Source organism: Scyliorhinus torazame, chromosome 8 (genome assembly GCF_047496885.1).
Source record: "Scyliorhinus torazame isolate Kashiwa2021f chromosome 8, sScyTor2.1, whole genome shotgun sequence".
NCBI lineage: Eukaryota > Metazoa > Chordata > Chondrichthyes > Carcharhiniformes > Scyliorhinidae > Scyliorhinus > Scyliorhinus torazame.
In genome coordinates this window covers 174,587,042-174,607,698 of record NC_092714.1, presented here as the reverse complement: position 1 = coordinate 174,607,698, position 20,657 = coordinate 174,587,042, and the positions used below count along the sequence as shown (strand labels likewise).

Sequence of the window (20,657 nt, the reverse complement as noted above, 5' to 3'; positions counted from 1 at the left end):
AGGGGTCACCGATTTAAGTCGTAGATTTGGAGGAAATTCTTCGCTCAGAGGGTCGTTGGAATTCTCTTCCCCAGAGAGCAGTGGAGGCTGAGCGAATGAATATATTCAAGGATGCTTTTAGATGGATTCTTGATCTGCAAGGAAGTTCAGGGTTACTTGGGAGGGGGCAGACAATAATGTAGAGTTGAGGTCATAATCAGATCAGGCATCATCTTATTGAATGGTGAAGCAGGCTCATGGGCCAAGTGGCCTACCCCTGCTCCAGTTTCTTAAGTTCTTCACTCAGATTTCCACAGGCAATGTTGATCCCAGGCTCTACAATCAACAACACATGAAAGCTGGATGCACAATAAAGCACAGAACAAATTATCCCAGAACAGCGACTACAACTGAGTTAAGGATCATGTTCTTCTTGTGGCAATGGTTAGAGTATTTATCTTTTTAAAATAAAAACAGACATTGATAAGAGCAGAACATTATCTGCCAATAACTCAAATAGGGTGCTATTTTTTAACGTATGCTAAAGAGGAAGTTAAAAAGTGGAATAAGGAGGGATCGATGATATTAAATTTACAAGCCAATATGTCCCTACACATCAGCCAGTTTACTCAATATAATTGACAAATAAATCCCATCACCGCCTTCTTTTTTTAAAAAAAACAGACAAATGGCATTTTAAACAAGATTTATATTTTTAAATTCGCATTTGGTCAGTTTTGCAGACACAGTCTTCAAATGGATTTGTGGTTCCAGCTTTCCGGATGATGGGTCAAAGAGTTCTCATATTCAAAAGCTCAGGTCTGTGGAAGATGCTCAGGTCCTAGAGGAAATTAAAACACAATTAGCACACTTAACTAGAGGAGGATTAACTTCAGTGAGTTGAACAGGAGTCAGGCCCAGATGGATTGGAATCCAATATTCATGGACAAAACCGTACACGAACAATTGACTTCAAAGAGGTGGTGGTCCAGGTTCCAAGCGGACACATGGGTAAAGGGAAAGCATCCAAAGCTACACTTTCCTGAATGACTAAAAACTGTAGATATGATGAGCAGAGGCTAAAGTATAAGATAATGAGTGTACAGACGGAATACTGTACAGAACCAAACTGAAAATAGAAACTACTGAGATCTAAAGAAGAAATAGAGGGACAAAGAAGGTAAGATAACAGAGTAGAAGGCAATATAAAAGTGAATGCAAAAGTCTTATAAATACAAATAGTAGACCGGTAGTAAAAATGATAGAGGTGCCAATTAGGTGCAATAAAAAGGAGATATTCTTGCAAAGGCAGATGGCACGGCTACTGTCTCCACTAAAGAGGACGCTGTGATAAGTAACAATAAAGGAAAGGCAGGAGTGATATTAGGTGGAGTAACTTAAAAGGTGCCAATTAGGTGCAATAAAAAGGAGATATTCTTGCAAAGGCAGATGGCACGGCTACTGTCTCCACTAAAGAAGACGCTGTGATAAGTAACAATAAAGGAAAGGCAGGAGTGATATTAGGTGGAATAACTTAAAAGGTTAGTGGTCCTCAAGGTTCCGGATGACATGCGTCCTCAGTTACTTTGCATAAGGAGAGTGGTGCCAGAGGACTGCAAATGTTACAACTCTTATTAACGAGGAGAGGAATAAATCCAACAATGACAGAGGCAAGTCAGCTCATCAACCATGGGGAAATTTTCAGATTCAATAATCGGAGGCAAAATTCATTGGCATTTGAAAATATTTGGGCTAATGAAACAGCAGCTGCCTCTGCTATCAACAGTATGAGAAAAAAAAAAACGAGCAGCATGGTGGCGCAGAGGTTGGCATTGCTGCCTCACGGCGCCGAGGTCCCAGGTTCGGTCCCGGCTCCAGGTCACTGTCCATGTGGAGTTTACACAATCTCCCGTGGTTGTGTGGGTTTCGCTCCCACAACCCAATGATGTGCAGGGTAGGTGGATTGGCTACACTAAATTGTCCCTTAATTTGAAAAAAATGAATTGGGTACTCTAAATTTAAAAGAAAAACAGTATGGGAAAAAAATGTCCAATGTCTACCCCACATTGTAAGCCAAAGGGAGTCTTTGTTAGCACTGAACACAAATTAATACATTTACCATTGTTACATCTCAAAATCCACATTCTTAGTAAAAGCTACTAAACACCATCATAATGGTGAGGGAACACCAAGGTACAGGGGAGCCTTCTAACATTCCAAAACAGAGTTAAGTATTGAACTTTGAGTGGAGAGAGGGACTAGCCTAAATGATTCATACGAAGCTGCTTCTGGCTGCAACACTGGTTCAAACCTTTTGGAAACAAGATGCATTCCCACACCATTGCACTGCTAAGTTCGGCGTGCTGCATTTTGCTTGCGAAATAAATGCCCGATTTCAAAAACCTTCCACCACACTAACCCAAAAGGACAGAAAAGTGCAGTACTTACAAATCACACTTTCGGCTTGCTGACTTTCACATTTACATCTGCCGCTTTCTTGGCCTCTGCTTGGTACTGAGGTTTGAGGGCAGCCCTCACCGCTTGTGCACAGATTCGAGAGTACTGAATGTAACTGCAAGGAAGAAGATAATCAAAATGGTCCTCGGGTTCTTGGTTCAAACTTAATGCAAAAATTTGGGACACAGAAATTCTGCAGTTAACAAAGCTTTGGATCTTCAGCTTAATTATAAAGCTTTAAAAGTCAATATCTCAGCTCAAAGCTGAGCACTGTGCAGGGTTAACAACGTTCAAAGCAGAGCACTGTGCAGGGATAACCACTTTCAAAGCTGAGCACTGTGCAGGGTTAACCACTTTCAAAGCTGAGCACTGTGCAGGGTTAATTCAAAGCTGAGCACTGTGCAGGGTTAACCACTTTCAAAGCTGAGCACTGTGCAGGGTTAACCACTTTCAAAGCTGAGCACTGTGCAGGGTTAACCACTTTCAAAGCTGAGCACTGTGCAGGGTTAACCACTTTCAAAGCTGAGCACTGTGCAGGGTTAACCACTTTCAAAGCTGAGCACTGTGCAGGGTTAACCACTTTCAAAGCTGAGCACTGTGCAGGGTTAACCACTTTCAAAGCAGAGCACTGTGCAGGGTTAACAACGTTCAAAGCAGAGCACTGTGCAGGGTTAACCACTTTCAAAGCTGAGCACTGTGCAGGGTTAACCACTTTCAAAGCTGAGCACTGTGCAGGGTTAACCACTTTCAAAGCTGAGCATTGTGCAGGGTTAACCACTTTCAAAGCTGAGCACTGTGCAGGGTTAACCACTTTCAAAGCTGAGCACTGTGCAGGGTTAACAACGTTCAAAGCAGAGCACTGTGCAGGGTTAACCACTTTCAAAGCTGAGCACTGTGCAGGGTTAACAACGTTCAAAGCAGAGCACTGTGCAGGGTTAACCACTTTCAAAGCTGAGCACTGTGCAGGGTTAACCACTTTCAAAGCTGAGCACTGTGCAGGGTTAACCACTTTCAAAGCTGAGCACTGCAGGGTTAACCACTTTCAAAGCTGAGCACTGTGCAGGGTTAACCACTTTCAAAGCTGAGCACTGTGCAGGGTTAACCACTTTCAAAGCTGAGCACTGTGCAGGGTTAACCACTTTCAAAGCTGAGCACTGTGCAGGGTTAACCACTTTCAAAGCAGAGCACTGTGCAGGGTTAACCACTTTCAAAGCTGAGCACTGTGCAGGGTTAACCACTTTCAAAGCTGAGCACTGCAGGGTTAACCACTTTCAAAGCTGAGCACTGTGCAGGGTTAACCACTTTCAAAGCTGAGCACTGTGCAGGGTTAACAACCTTCAAAGCAGAGCACTGTGCAGGGTTAACCACTTTCAAAGCTGAGCACTGTGCAGGGTTAACAACGTTCAAAGCAGAGCACTGTGCAGGGTTAACCACTTTCAAAGCTGAGCACTGTGCAGGGTTAACCACTTTCAAAGCTGAGCACTGTGCAGGGTTAACCACTTTCAAAGCTGAGCACTGTGCAGGATTAATTCAAAGCAGAGCACTGTGCAGGGTTAACCACTTTCAAAGCTGAGCACTGTGCAGGATTAATTCAAAGCAGAGCACTGTGCAGGGTTAACCACTTTCAAAGCTGAGCACTGTGCAGGGTTAATTCAAAGCTGAGCACTGTGCAGGGTTAATTCAAAGCTGAGCACTGTGCAGGGTTAACCACTTTCAAAGCTGAGCACTGTGCAGGGTTAACAACGTTCAAAGCAGAGCACTGTGCAGGGTTAACCACTTTCAAAGCTGAGCACTGTGCAGGGTTAACAACGTTCAAAGCAGAGCACTGTGCAGGGTTAACCACTTTCAAAGCTGAGCACTGTGCAGGGTTAACGTTCAAAGCAGAGCACTGTGCAGGGTTAACCACTTTCAAAGCTGAGCACTGTGCAGGGTTAACAACGTTCAAGGCAGAGCACTGTGCAGGGTTAACCACTTTCAAAGCTGAGCATTGTGCAGAGTTAACGTTCAAAGCAGAGCACTGTGCAGGGTTAACCACTTTCAAAGCTGAGCACTGTGCAGGGTTAACAACCTTCAAAGCAGAGCACTGTGCAGGGTTAACCACTTTCAAAGCTGAGCACTGTGCAGGGTTAACAACGTTCAAAGCAGAGCACTGTGCAGGGTTAACCACTTTCAAAGCTGAGCACTGTGCAGGGTTAACCACTTTCAAAGCTGAGCACTGTGCAGGGTTAACCACTTTCAAAGCAGAGCACTGTGCAGGGTTAACCACTTTCAAAGCTGAGCACTGTGCAGGGTTAACCACTTTCAAAGCTGAGCACTGTGCAGGGTTAACCACTTTCAAAGCTGAGCACTGTGCAGGGTTAACAACGTTCAAAGCAGAGCACTGTGCAGGGTTAACCACTTTCAAAGCTGAGCACTGTGCAGGGTTAACCACTTTCAAAGCTGAGCACTGTGCAGGGTTAACAACATTCAAAGCAGAGCACTGTGCAGGGTTAACCACTTTCAAAGCTGAGCATTGTGCAGAGTTAACGTTCAAAGCAGAGCACTGTGCAGGGTTAACCACTTTCAAAGCTGAGCACTGTGCAGGGTTAACAACCTTCAAAGCAGAGCACTGTGCAGGGTTAACCACTTTCAAAGCTGAGCACTGTGCAGGGTTAACAACGTTCAAAGCAGAGCACTGTGCAGGGTTAACCACTTTCAAAGCTGAGCACTGTGCAGGGTTAACCACTTTCAAAGCTGAGCACTGTGCAGGGTTAACCACTTTCAAAGCAGAGCACTGTGCAGGGTTAACCACTTTCAAAGCTGAGCACTGTGCAGGGTTAACCACTTTCAAAGCTGAGCACTGTGCAGGGTTAACCACTTTCAAAGCTGAGCACTGTGCAGGGTTAACAACGTTCAAAGCAGAGCACTGTGCAGGGTTAACCACTTTCAAAGCTGAGCACTGTGCAGGGTTAACCACTTTCAAAGCTGAGCACTGTGCAGGGTTAACAACATTCAAAGCAGAGCACTGTGCAGGGTTAACCACTTTCAAAGCTGAGCACTGTGCAGGGTTAACAGCGTTCAAAGCAGAGCACTGTGCGGGGTTAACCACTTTCAAAGCTGAGCACTGTGCAGGGTAAAATGAACTGGAATCATGGAAGAAAAAACAGGCCCAAAGTCTACCCAAGCAGAAAACGTTTCTGACTGATCATTCCCTATTCTGGATTATTTCTACATTAAGTTACAATTATTATTATTATTTTTTTTAAATGAGGATTTTCTATTATTTGGATCTAATTTTTCCAGATTATTGCTGCCCTTTACAGCTGCTTCTGAAATAGGTCCAGTTTCCTGGCTTCAGCATCCCTTATTAGAAGCTTGTCACTAGCTGAAGTGGGATCACCATAGCCAGAACAAGCCACAATTACGACAAAATCTCTTCAACCTCATACATAAAGCAAATGACAGGCAAGAAAAGCTACCAGGCAGTTTAACAAATCTCCAAGCTTGTTTGATAATCTACTCAGACTAAAACGGAAGAGGGAAAATTTACCTATTGGTAAAATCAGAGATCCCTACAGTGTAGGAGGCCATTCAGCCCATCAAGTCTGCACCTACCCTTCGAAAGAGCACTCTACACATGTCCAGCCTGTTGCTAACTTTTGGTTGGTTCAATTGGCTGTTTTATAACCTTTGCTCTAGAGTCGCCAGGTATCTTTATGATACTGCCACGAGGTTCAAGTTCAAGTAATGATCAATAACTCAACACACCAATTAGTAAGATTCAAATCAAAGCACATTTATTATACACAGTAAATCACTACTCATGCATAAACTCTACTTTCTAAGCTATTTCTATAACTAACAGGCCTATACTTAGCTTCAGACTGGCCCACCAGGTCAGGGGAACAAATGGCCTTTTGTTCGGGTTCCGAACTGCAGATTCAAAAGCTGGTATGGACTGGTAGCTAGGACCACCTATCTCGTAGCGAGCGTTGACTTGAAACTTACGTTCTTGGAGGCCGCCGGACAGGTCACTGTCAAGGGTTGCTTCGCGTTGCTGAGTGACCCTGTCAAGAAGGACGATTTGAACTTGGGGGCTTTTATAGTCCCCAGGGGCTTCCCGCCTTTTAGGGTGGACCCCGTACCTGGTTCCAAGTGATTGGACTTCATTCCAATCACTTGGTTCGATTTCCCCAATACTGGAGCTGTTCCCTGATCGTTGGGCGGTCTTTAAGTATCCGTTAACCTCTTTTGTGTTGGCTCCTGCTGGCGCCGAGGAGTCTGGCTTGTTTACCTTAAAATGTTTCGATTGTTCCCGGGGATCGCTCATTACTATGTAGATGGCTGTTACATTACTATGCAGATGGCTGCTTGTATCGATGCTGTCTGGGTTTCTGCAGAGTCTAATACACAGTAAACTTGCACCTGCTAGATTTTGCCTGTGTTGGCTGAATTTCCCTTCAGCCTTTGCGGTTCTCCATTTTAAGTCGGGAAGGGGCCAACTCAGGTGGCTACACTCCCTCCTTGTGATCCTAACGCGAAGCGTGAAGGATCACATAACTGCGTTGTCTTCATTCCCTGACCCAGCGAGCACTTTTCTATGGCCTCTACACTGACCATAACTACGCAAGAAAATTTTAACTAACAATTCTAAGTGGCGCTATGTCAAAACAGGGACATGCATTACAAAATAAGAAAAACGGTACCTCTAACTGTCCTTAATATACTACACTCACTCAAACATTCAATCAGAATAACTTCTTAAACAATACACACAAAATCATGGCAGCATTATTCACATTTTTCCTGGCTTGGCAGTCAAGCTCAGGATTGTACAATCGCTCATGAAACACATTTCTTTATTCACAAAAAGAACGCAAACAAATGTTCTTTATTATAGATCGCGGGGGTCGGGGGTCTGTTCATAACCGAAAATTGGGGATCTTATCCTATATACCGGGGTGCGAGCGCGGTAGGCTCTCCGTCTCCATTTCCTCATGCAGATAGTCTGCACGATGCTACAGAGTATCGCCAATACTAGTAGGGATTCTATTAAGTAGGACAGGGAGTACCAGGTTATAAACCTGTCACACCAAGATGGTGCGGTGTCGCTTGTGACTGGGCTCTGGGTCCTATGGGGAAGTGAATCATTAACGGCTGGGGCGTTGGCATCAGGGGGTTCGCGTTTGCGCGCAACCAAATGTTCATTCCGGTGATGAGCAACACGGAGGATGTCCTCATGGTTCTTTTTCTTTCTCTTCTCTTCGTTTTGTCTCTTTTCCTGGAGCTTCTGGGGTTCTGTGGGATCAAGCATAGTGTCTGTTACTATCTTGGTTTAATATCGCGTCTGTTAGTATGTCTGTCCTTTTGTGCCAATTCTCCCTTTACAATTTGTCACCATGTGTGACTCCCTCATTTTTTTTTTTTTTTTTTTTTTTTTAAACTGAATATTCCGGACAAGACACACTTAAAAATACTGAAACAGTGCGAGCCGTCTCGCAGGCTGTGCAATTTACCATCCAAATGTTTGAGGATGTAACAAAACTTTATGAACTAAAACTGCCGAAATGAGGTGCGTATGGGCGGCGACGGGCAAGATTGGATGGAATCCCCGGGTAGGACGGCGACCAATGCAGTGTGTGCTCTACCCGAGCGTAGCTGGCCAGAGGGGGTGGTTCTCAGGCAGGGCGGGTCCCAATGCCATTTCTCCACTGCCTGAGCAACCGACAAGTACGGGCAAGAAATGTAGTCACCTTGGGGGGTTGCCGTATTGGTTCTTCCTTCGAACCAGAAGGGCAGTTATGAACGGGGGTCTGGCAAGCTCTCAGAGGTTTCTACTGATGAGCGTGCTCACAAGTTCTCAGAGGTTTCGGCCGAAAAATAAGGCGTGGGGCTGTGGAAAAAAAATTCCGATCTTACGTACCACATTTAACACTACCAGTAACAAACAACACAAAACATGCTGCAGGTTCCATCAGAAAGGACACAGTTTTCTCCCAAGCGGTTCCTTTTTAAAACATAATCTGGACACCTCAGTTATCAGTTGCGAACAGGGTCGCAAAGGGGTTCGCGTTTTGGGAGTCAGACTCAAAGTCGTCATCTTCTCCCGGATGCCATACTCGAGTGTATCAGGGCGGATAGGGCTGCATGGTGTGATTTGGGATTCCTCTCGTAATTCCGGACGAGTCTGTATGAGTTATCTCGGTGCCAAAAGGTGGTGTCTAGTTCTGTGGGGATGGAATCGGGGTCGTCATTGTAGGTCGGTGGTGGGGTTTGTTTAGGAAAGTGATCATGAAGGGATCACTCGAATCGTGGTCAGGTTCGCTGGGTGTGGGTCCTGTTGCATGGGGATAGGAGGGAGGCGTGCTGTGGCTATTGTCAGAGTCACAGTTGCTGCAGTCTGTGGGCGTTCCGGGGCGGAGTCCAGAGTTTGGGGGTGGAGTCGGGGTTGAGTCCGTGGCTGGGCGTGTTGGGGGGAGGGTAGGGTTACGTTGGCTGTGGGCGGGTCGTGGTCTGCTGCGTCGAGCATGACGTGGTGTGTGGTTCGACTGTGGTCCAAATGCCTTAAGCTGGTTAATATGGAACCACGCAGTCTTTCCGTTGGGGAACTTTATTTTGTACACGGAGGGGCTTACTTAGTCTGCAATGGAGTACGGTCCCGAATACTTTGGTGACAAGAATGTGCTGGGGTTGTATATGGAGAGCACGACTTGCTGTCCTACACTGAACTCAGTCGCATGTACTGTCTTATCGAAACAAGCCTTGCTCTGTTTCTTTCATGTGCTTAATCGTACCGCGGCTGCTAGCTGAGCCGTTTTAACATTCTGTGCCAGTTGTTCTACTGTTTTCTCGTGTGTGAGGGCCGTCACTTCGGGGCTGGTCAAATCTAATCCCAATAAAAATTCTGTGCCTTTCATGGGGCGTCCGGTCATGAGGGTGTGTGGGGTGTAACCTGTAGATGTTGAAACTGTATTTCGCAAAAACATCAGCGCAAAAGGGAGGACTGAATCCCAAGTGGTGTTGTTTTGTTGGACCATTTTTCGGAGGGTAGCTTTTAGGGTCCGATTCAAGCGCTCCACGATACCACTTGACTGGGGGTGGTATGCGATGTGGAATTTTTGGGTAATGCCAAATATCGTGAGGACGTTCTTCATGACACGTCCCGTAAAATGGGAACCTTGGTCGGATTCAATGCTGCGGGGGAGTCCCCATCTCGTAAAGATGTGGTAGGTTAAGATCTTGGCTGTGGTCTTTGCCGTGTTCGTTTTGGATGGGAATGCCTCTCCCATTTTGTAAACGTGTCTATCCCAACGAGTACATACTTATAATCATTCCTGCAAGGGGGCAATGGTCCTATAAAATCAATCTGGAGGTTAGTCCAGGGGCCATTAACGGGGCGGGTGTGACTAAGTGGAGCTTTCTTTGCGTATCTGTCCGGGTTGTTCTGGGCACAGATGAGGCAATTCTCAATGTAGTGCGTTAAGTCTTCCTTTAAACTGGGCCACCAACAGAGCTGCCGGAGGTGGGCTGTAGTGGGATCAATTCCCTGATGTCCATGACTGTCATGGAACAAACAAATGAGCTGATTCCGGTCCTGTTCAGGAACCACACAAAGGGTGTCTTTTAACACCACACCGTCATGTGTGGTCAGTGCATTTTTAAACTTATCTTAAGGTGCCGTAAATTTTCCTTTCAAAATCTCCGAGATTGCTATCCTGCTCCTGGGCCTGCACTAAATCCTCAAAATTAGTCTGCGAGACCTGAGCTGCATTCACTGGTGCGCTTTCAGGGGTGTCCAAAAATATCCGTGCCTGGAACCTGCTTTTGCCAGTGCGTCGGCTTTTATATTTCGGGGGGGGGGAAAGAGAGGAGGAACGATGGTGACGACGAACTTTAACTATTCCAAAAGTCCTGTCCTTTTTCTAAAATGTGACGGTGCAATGGGGCTATGGGGAGGGGTTTTCCGTCTGCGGAAACAAATCCTCCTGCTTTCCACAGGGGTAGGAACTCTGTAAGGCTATTGCAGACATAGAGGCTGTCCGAATATATGTCTGCTGGGCTGGGGAAGGAACCTGGGTGTTCTACAATGCACGCCACGGCTGCAAGTTCTGCCGCCTGTGCGCCCAAAAGTGTCCTAGAAGCTTTATTGCTATTTCTTCTAGGGCGCGTCCTCGACATAAATGCCGCATCCTGTTATGCGCTTCCCTTCTAATATTGTGGAAGATCCATCCACATATATTCTTATGGGTTCGCACGTGTGTGTGTGCTTGGGGCTCTGGGTTGGACTACCTATCTTTCTGGGGGGTGTGTTTGCAATAAAGGGGCCTGTGTTGTGGTGCGGTGAGATGATTTCACATTCGTGGGGGGTGCCTGGGTACTGTAGGTTATCTGCTAAGAAAATGTGGGTCTTGGTCCTTTTAACAGTGATGTCCCGTCCCTGCAAAAGAAGGGTCCACCTGGCTGCTCTTATTTGACTGACTGTACCGTCCTTAAGTCGTCCGTCAGTAAAAGTTGGGTGGGGGTGTGTTCTGTGCTTGCTACCTCTATCGCATAGGGGGAAAGCGGGTCTGGAACTTGTAGTGCGGGGGCTGCTAGGAGTGCTCTTTTCAACGAATCCACAGCATCCGTATGCTGCGGAAGCCATTCCCAGGGGGCTCCTTTCTTTAGGAGGTCTGAGAGGGGTGCTGCCTTGCTGGCGAAACCGTCAATGTGGTTTCGGGAGTAGCCAACCAGTCCTAAAAACGACCGGAGGGCTGAAACATTCTGGGGAAGGGGCAATTTGGCAATCGAGTCAATCCTTTTATGCTCGATCTCGCGTTTACCATGAGTTATAATTGTACCCAAATATATCACCTTGTTTTCCAAAATCTGGCCCTTTTTGGGGTTGACTTTACAACTAATTTTCTGTAGGAGTTCCAGGAGTTCGGCCAGAAGCTTGATGTGCTCTGCCTTGGTGTCTGTCTGCAGTAATAGGTCGTCCACATACTGGACCAGACATTCGGGGCGAGAACATTTCGATAATCCATTTGCCAGCTGTCGGTGGAAAATGGAGGGGTAGTTGTGGAATCCTTGTGGAAGGCATGTCCACGTGTACTGCTGATTTTTAAAAGTGAAGGCAAATTTGTATTGGCATGCCTTTGCCAATGGAATAGACCAGAATCCATTACTGACGTCCAAAACCGTTAAGAATTGTGAGTTGAGTCCCTGTTTGAGCATGGTCTCGGGACTTGTGGCTACCGTGGGGGCTGCTGCGGGGGTGACTTTGTTGAGTTCCCGGTAATCGATGGTCAGTCGCCATGATCCATCAGGTTTCCTCTCTGGCCAAATCGGGGCATTATCAATAGAGGCTACTGGTCTGAGTACGCCCTGCTCTAATAAGCTGTCGATAACTTTTGCGATTTCTCCCTCTGTCTCTTGGGGAAATCCATATTGCTTTTGGGGTCGAGGGTCAGGTCCTGTGATTTGTACTGAACCAGTCATCCGGCCAATCGTGTTTGTGGGTCGCGAATGCGGTCCTGTTCTTTTGTAAAACTGCCCTAACCTGCTTGTCCGTGCTAATCGTAGTCGGGTCAAACCAAAATCCACCTACTGCGCTAATCTTGTTTGCATATTCTCCTATGGTGAGCGTTGCGGGGCTCTTGCAGATTTTGCCATTCTCCAGACACATTGGTTGACTGGATCAAAGGATAGATTGTGGGAATTCATAAAATCTATGCCTAAAATATGTTCTGCTGTGTGGGGTAGATCGACTACAACTATGGGGTGCTTGGTGGTGATGTTGCCGATTTGAATGGGTACAGGGGCTGTGATGTGTCCCTGCTGAGTGGCCTGTAAAGCCGCTGAGGGTGATGGTGGCTGTAGTGGGCCATGTGTCTTTTTGAAACATGGTGGAGGAATTGATTGTGGTGCGGGACCCTCCTGTGTCCCAGAGAAACTCGATGGGCTGTCCCCGTATTTTTGCTGCAACTACTGGTCGGCCGGACCTATCCCAAAGGGTGTCGCAGACCCAACTGGGGGAGCCCGAACACCATCAATCCGTCCGTTCAGGTCCGTCTGATCTGAACGGGTGCTAACGTTATGTATTGGCTTTGTCCTGGTTTTATTTAGAGTGCCTGTCTGCTGGGCTCTCTGTTGCTTTTGTGGGGCATTGCATTCTCCTGCAAAGTGTCCCAACTGTCCACAGTTGTAACACTCCTGTGGTTTTTGTGGGGGGCTGCTCCTGCCTAAATTTACCCATGCGGGGTTCTGGTGTGCCTTAACTGTGTGTATGTCTGCTTCTGCCTGCTGTTCTTTGGGATTTTTGTTCGTGTGTTTGTTTTGAACAGATTGCTCCCAGGTGCGGGACAATCTTTTTACAACCCATTTCTCATTGTGAGCCTCCTCTGAGGGATCATAATTGGCACAAGCTTTTTGTCCTGTTTCTGTGGCATGGGAGATAAGAGTGCGGGTCCATTTGGCCATGTTGTCTGGGGACAAATGGGCACGGTCTAAGTCTCCGAAAACTGCTGCGAAATGGATCCACAGGCGTCCAGCAAACGCTGTGGGGTGCTCGGCTTGCTTTTGTCTGCACATATTGAGGCCTTCTACGGGGTCACCCCTGTTATACCCGATCGCGTCTAGGATCGCGGTATGCATTTCTGCAAGGGTGCCTCCTCCTACATTCTGTGGGTCGGGAAGGGCTGCTACGACCGAAGGGTCTAAACTCAAAACTGTGAGCTTTACTTGCTCTCGCTCATCCAGGCCGTACATGGTAGCCTGCTGTTTTACTCTGGCAAAAAAGTGGTGGGGGTCTGAGGTGGGGAGGAACGGTTTGATTTTAATCGCACGCGTCCCGTAATCGGGTCACTGTTAAGGGGGTGGTGTACAGAAATTCCATGTCGTCCGATGTGGCTGTGCGGTGGGTGGTGACTGGGTTCATTGGAGCCGGAACTATCTGCTCTGTGGGGGGTTGGGGCACTTTTCTCTTCTGGGGCTTTCCCTGCGCACATGTTCCCTGAACATATCTCGGTGCTGTCTCACTCAATTCTTCCCAATCAGGGCCGTCTTCCTCATCTGGCTGTGATCCAAAGGTTTCCTGGAATCCTTTTTGAACTGAAAGCAGAGATTGCAGTTCTGCAATCTGCTTCCGGCACTTTGCGTGGTCTAATGAGCTTTGTCTTTGCTCCGTGGTGGCAGCATGGAATGCTCTTAACGCTGCCTTCAGGTCACTACACTGCCTCTGCAATGCCTTTACCTGCTTTTCTGTTTCGTCTCGTACCAGGACTGCACGTTGCGTGTCCTGATGGGCCTTTTCGTACTGGGATTGGAAGCCGCTTAAGTGCGCCAGACAAGACTGGTGTGCCCGCTTGGCATCATCCACCTCTCCGTCCTTTGTTGCTAACTTCCTTCTTAATTCTACGTTTTCTTTCTCTACCTCACTGACATTGACCTTGCTCATTCGATGTATGCCTTCTATCTCTTTTCGGAGCGTCCTAACGACCTCCTCTATGCCTCGCAATTGTGCCAAACCGGACACGATTGCCATCGGCTTGCGAGCTTTTCCTAAGCTCTTCTTGTGAATCTCGCTCAGGTTCTCCCACCAAGTATGTTCTATACTCCCGGGACCGGTTTCCTCATTTTCACGGAATTCGCTCCTTTCCCTTTGAGGTACTTTCTGATTTCCTCTTCCCAAACGGGACATTGTCCTACTCTGCTGCTGCTGGTCGCTGCGACCACAAATTCTTCAGGGTTCATGAGGCGTTGCATTGCCATCTTTCTTATCTGAATGATTCTCTTAAAATTTAGATCAAGGGGTATTAAGGCAGTGCTGTAATTACGGGTACGGCTTTCGCTATTTTCCAGAATAAACTCCAGACAGTTTTGTCGCAACAAAAGTCTCTCAGTATTACCTTATCGCCCTGTTAGTTACGCATGCGTTAACACACTTCCGAATTATGAGGATTGATCAGAACTGCTTGAACACTTGTGGTTTTTCTGTTCCCAATTGGATTTCTCATTCAAATTTTGGGTTCTCCCGGAGTGGTTAAGCCACTTCTAGATCGGGTCCTGTCAGGATGTCGGCAGTAATATGTTGCTAACTTTTGGTTGGTTCAATTGGCTCTGTTTTATAACCTTTGCTCTAGAGTCGCCAGGTATCTTTATGATACCGCCACGAGGTTCAAGTAATGATCAATAACTCAATACACCAATTAGTAAGATTCAAATCGAAGCACATTTATTATACACAGTAAATCACTACTCATGCATAAACTCTACTTTCTAAGCTATTTCTATAACTAACAGGCCTATACTTAGCTTCAGACTGGCCCACCAGGTCAGGGGAACAAATGGCCTTTTGTTCGGGTTCTGAAACTGCAGGGTTCAAAAGCTGGTATGGACTGGTAGCTAGGAGCACCTATCTCGTAGCGAGCGTTGACTTGAAACTTACGTTCTTGGAGGCCGCCGGACAGGTCACTGTCAAGGGTTGCTTCGCGTTGCTGAGTGACCCTGTCAAGAAGGACGATTTGAACTTGGCAGCTTTACTTTATAGTCCCCAGGGGCTTCCCGCCTTTCAGGGCGGACCCGTACCTGGTTCCAAGTGATTGGACTTCGTTCCAATCGCTTGGTTCAATTTCTCCAATACTGGAGCTGTTCCCTGATCGTTGGGCGGTCTTTAAGTGTCCGTTAATCTCTTGTGTGTTGGCTCCTGCTGGCGCCGAGGAGTCTGGCTTGGCCTTGTTTACCTTAAAATGTTTCGATTGTTCCCGGGGATCGCTCATTACTATGTAGATGGCTGTTACATTACTATGCAGATGGCTGCTTGTATCAATGCTGTCTGGGTTTCTGCAGAGTCTAATACACAGTAAACTTGCACCTGCTAATTTTTGCCTGTGTTGGCTGAATTTCCCTTCAGCCTTTGCGGTTCTCCATTTTAAGTCGGGAAGTGGCCAACTCAGTTGGCTAGAAGCCCCCTCCCCCCATTGCACCGTAATCTAACCTACACATCCCTGGACACGAAGGGGCAATTTAGCATCGCCAATCCACTCAACCGGCACATCTTTGAATTGTGGGCGGAAACTGGAGCACCTCCCACGCAGACACGGGGAGAATGTGCAAACTCCACACAGACAGTGACCCGTGCCAGAATTCACCCCAGGTCCCTGGTGTTGTTAGGCAGCAGTCCTGACCACTGTGCCACCATGCTTGGAATGTTTTGCTAACACACTCAGCTGTGGTTCACGTGTCTCCAGGTCAGAGACCTCTGCCCCACTCTAGAGACTTGTGTATATAATCCAAGCTGACACTGAGTATTGAGGGAGTGTGGCACCATCAGTGATGCCATCTTTTGGATGAAACATTCCACTGAGGCATTGTTTGTCCTCAGATGGGAACAGAAATATTCCACGGCACGATCACAAAGAACAGAGAATTTTCCATAGGTAACCTAGCCAATGCTTATCCAGTACAAGTAAAATAAATTACCTGGTCACGGTGGCACAGTGGTTAGCACTGCTGCCTCACAGCACTCGGGACCTGGGTTCAATTCCAGGCTTGGGTGACTGTCTATGTGGAGTTTGCACATTCTCTCCATGTCTGCGTGGGTTTTCTCCAGGTGCTCAGACTTCTTCCCATATTCCAAAGATGTGCAGGTTAGGTGGATTGGCCATGCTAAATTGCTCCTTAGTGTTCAAAGGTGTACAGGTTAGGTGGGGTTACGAGGAGTGGGTCTAGGCAAGGTGCACTTTTGGAGGGGTGGTGCAGACCCAATGGGCCGAATGACCTCTTTCTGCACTGTAGTGATTCTATGATGATCACATTGCCATTTGTGGAAGTTTGCCAAATGTAAATTGCAGCACACCTCCCACTCATGGTGCATTTGGCACCCAAATGTGCTGTACCCCTTCCTCATATGCTAATTACATTTCTAAAGCACTCAAGACCAAAACATTTTAAGTTTTGCTATCATGAAAGACACTACATAAATACAAGTCTTTTCTTCTTCACTGTCACCTTGAATTCCCCAGACAAGTAACAGAACTGTAACAACTCTAACCGTATCCGCTTTCGCAGCTTGCAGTTCCCTCTTCAAATACAACCCAGGATTTGTAGGGCAAAACTTTCACCTTACCTAGGCAGTAACCAGATTGCCTGCCTGTTATAGATCACCACACTGAATTCAAGCAAATGTTAATTCTATAAGAGGGCAGACAATGTGTGCTCTGCCAGGTTCCTGCCTGGATGACGATGAGACATATCTTAATCAAACTTTTTAGAAATTATAGATTATTAGTGAACAGCGTGATGACACAGAATTTAGACAGGCCCTACGCAGCAGAGTAAAAAGCAGCAATCATTGATACAGAACTTAAGGTCTAAAAAAACACACAAACTACCAAGAGACTCTACGAACAGAAATAAATTAGTGTGGTTTTAAAAACTTACTACTTCGCAATACCAAGATAGAGAACTCCCTACTGAATGTCTCTCCTACAGCAAACAAAATATATTCAATATCCTAAATCTTTTTCCTACAGCAAACAAAATATATTCAACTTTTAAATCTTTTTAACTTCACAATTGCATCTTAAGGGTATGTTTGGGTCTTTCGTGGTGGGCTACTCTTCACTCCTTATAAAATTGTAACTGCATCACCTTTTCCTCAAAATTCCGACAAGAGATTCTGTCTTTGTATTGCTAATGTTGTCTCCTCACTGCCCCTGTTCTGCTGCATTAGTTTGTGACTCAGGTAAACAATGTGGTCCTCTTCTCCCTCAGCCATTCATTTGACTCCATACAAACAAACTCCCCTACTCCATTAGAGCCACACACACACACTGAAAAAGGTCAAAGCATGCTCCAAGTTGCTGTCCTAGCTCAGCAGCTGTCACAATCAAGCACATATTCCAAAAATCAGACTAGTGGGATGAAAACTCAGTTTTGCGTTATGAGATGCGATGGAATGGGACCAATGAGAGGGTGTTTCTACTGTCTGGTGGGTCACAGTTCGGTTTTCCTCCAAAAGCAAGTTTCACAACTTCAGCTGGTCCCAAAATATCTTACAATTAATGAAATGCCTTTTGAATACCTGTTCTTTTTGCAAGTACTGCAATTGGATCTTTTATGTCCACCCGAGAAGTAAGACTTGCTTTAACAGCATATCCAAAAGGTTCCCTCGGTACTAAACTGGGATGTCAGCCGAGGTGGTGTGTTGATGTGGGGCTCGAAGCCAATCCTCTGAATACGAGACAAGAATGCTGCACATTGAGCCAGAGTCAACACCTTATAGGTACTGAGGCAGAACAGCTCAGCCAAGCCAATGCTTTGTCCATGAACATTGCATTGCCTTTATCGTTAAGTTGCCCAACTAGCCTTAATGTCTTGGGGGATATCTGTTTCAATTCATTAATCAGCAGGCACCAACACACACATTTGCAATTATAATGGACAATCTTCCATTCTGGGTGTTACTATAGAAACCACAGAATCAAGATCATAAATTCAGAACAGGTTAACTACAATTTAAAGCTTCTTCCACTGATATTGCTTCATTTCATGGCACAATCCCCACTTTTATTGATGGGATGTAGTCGTCGCCGGCTGTGCCAGCATTTATTGCCCATCCCCAACCCAGCGACATTATTTCAGAGGGTATTTAACAGTCAACCCATTGTTCTCGGTCTGGATTCATATGTAGGCCAGACCAGGTAAGGACAGCAGATTTCTTCCCTAAAAGAATATTAGTTAATCAGATGGTTTTTTAAAACAATAATCAATAATGGTTTCATGGTCATCATTAAGATTTTAATTCCAGATTTTTCAATGCTTAATTCAGATGTCACTATTTGCCGCGGTGGGATTTGAACCTGGTGCCAGGTAACTCCGATCTCCAGTCCCTGGATTAAAGATTCAGTACCAACACCTCCCCAAATAAAATTAGACCAGGTTAACGACAATTTAAAGCTTCTTGCACCCATAATGCGGAGTTTCATGGGACAACAGGCACCCAAAAGTGCTGCACCCTCCAACTCGCCCGGGGATTGCCGGCCGCTCTCTGTCCGCAATGACCTTCAGCCCGGCCGGAGCACAAGGTGCCCGCACAACGTCCTGATCCTGGGGGATGAGTGACGCCAGTCCCCCAGCCCAGCCCAGCGGCCCGGACCCGATCCCCGGCTTCGAGTATGTACCTCAAGCCGGCCTGCCTCCAGAACGCCACCATCTTCACCTCGCTCCTCTCGCCGCCTCGGCCAAGATGGCGCCCCGCAGAAGGAAAGCCGTTGATAGCCAGCCAATCAACGGCTGGATGGACAGATCAACCAATCAGCGAATAGGACAATTACGCACACGCCCAATCACAGTGCAGTATCGAAGCCACGTTGCCCAATCAATAAGCATAATACTGCCGACCATTCAGAGCACTGGATAATGCGCCAATCGGAGAGCGATATTAGAAGCACCCCGCAAGTCTGGTCCAATCAGAGCGAGCCATTCCAAGCGGTCTGCAAAAGGATAATGTCAAACCAGGATCGGGAACATGTTTATATATTTATATAGAAGGGTATATGCATGTATTCACCACACATGTAATAAAACTGGGTAGTCAAAGGAAAGCTAGAGTACGTTAAGGACCAAATTATCATCTTGTGAAAGCAGAAGGCATGGCTGAGCAATAAATTAATACTCTGCATCTGTTATTAGGATGCTGCCAATTTGTGACAGCTTCTGTTTTCATAATCAGGAGGCAGTGGGACCCTGGTAATATCACAGGATCGGCAACCCAGATGCCCAGGCTAATGTCCTGCATGGACACAGCAGCTGGTGGAATTTGAATTCAATGAATAAATCTGGAATATCAAGCCCTCCTCGGTAACGATGACCATGAAACTATCATTGAATGTTGTCAGCGTCCTTTAGGGAAGGAAATTGGCCATCCTTACCTGGTCTGGCCTATATGTGACTCCAGACCCACAGTAATGTGGTTGACTCTTAACTGCCCTCTGCAATGGCCTAGAGAGACACTCAGTTCAAGGGCAATTAGGGATGGGCAACAGATATTGGCCCAACCAGCAACACCCACATCCCATGAAAAAATAAAACAAAATGACAGCATGTTGAGCCTGGTTTAGCTATGTGTGCTGCGGACACAACTGAAGTATAAGTGGCAAAGGCAACTACAGTCTGGATGGTGGCACAGTGGTTAGCACTGCTGCCTCACAGCTCTAGGGTCCCGGGTTCAATTCCAGCCTTGGGTGCCTGTGGAGTTTGCACTTTCTCCCCATGTCTGCGCCGGTTTCCCCCACAGTCCAAAGATGTACAGGTTAGGTGGATTGGCCATGCTAAATTGCCCCTTAACGTTCAAAAGGTTGGGTCAGGTTACTGGGTTACAGGGACGGTGGAGGTTTGGGCTCAAGTAGGGTGCTCTTTCCAAGGATCAGTGCAGACTTGATGGGCTGAATGGCCTCCTTCTGCACTGTAAATTGTAGTGATATGCTTGTAAGCAATATCATAGATGGCTGGTGGGGTGATCTCCAACTAGCAGGTAGCAGTACAGACACACCATGCGGTCTCAAGACAGTAGTCATGTGACAAGGCACTCCAATATTAGTTGGGACACAGCCAGTCATGAGCGGAGGGTTATACGAAACAAGTGGACAGTCGTGCTGGGTGTAGTTCCAGAAGAGTACAAAGAAACTCCATGATAACTTGCTCTGTAACAGATCGCTATCTTACCACATGTGATTCAATAAAGATCCTGGTTTGGACAAGTCACAAATTGTTTGGTAGATTCCTTGCTAGACATCAAACATCAAACAACAACATGGTACCACGAGTGCTGAAGATTTGAAGATAACGACAGCAATGACAAAGTTAATATTCGACAGACAGACCGATGTGGTGAGCTGCAGCCTGTGGCAATTTGGCGCAATAAAAGGATGGAGCTAAAGATAATAGTATCAAGGGACCCCAGCAGCCAGATGGGTAACGTAGAAAAAAATTGGAGTCTTTTTAAGCAGCAATTCCAATTGTACCTTGTAGCCCTGAACCTGTAGGCACAGCCTGACAACAGGCTTACTGCATTGCTGCTCATGGCAGCAGGTCATCAAGCAGCAGCACAATATAATACCTTCTCCTGTGGCAGTGAAGAGCAGAACAAGAGCTATGATGAAGCCTTAAAGTACTTTGATCGGTATTGCTCTATGGAAAATAACGAAGCATGTGAACGTGACATATTTAGTATGCATACCCAGAAAGAAGGGCTTCAATCA

General features: G+C 46.5%; 1 long non-coding RNA gene across 1 annotated transcript; it reads right to left on the bottom strand.

Annotated features, from left to right (window-relative positions):
* Window positions 1-673: 673 nt before the first annotated feature.
* Window positions 674-18,730, bottom strand: LOC140428259 (uncharacterized). Its single transcript, XR_011948740.1, has 3 exons — window positions 18,579-18,730; window positions 2,428-2,551; window positions 674-820 (listed from the first exon to the last, which is right to left on the bottom strand). It is a non-coding gene; the product is annotated as an uncharacterized lncRNA (long non-coding RNA).
* Between the last annotated feature and the right edge of the window lie 1,927 nt (window positions 18,731-20,657).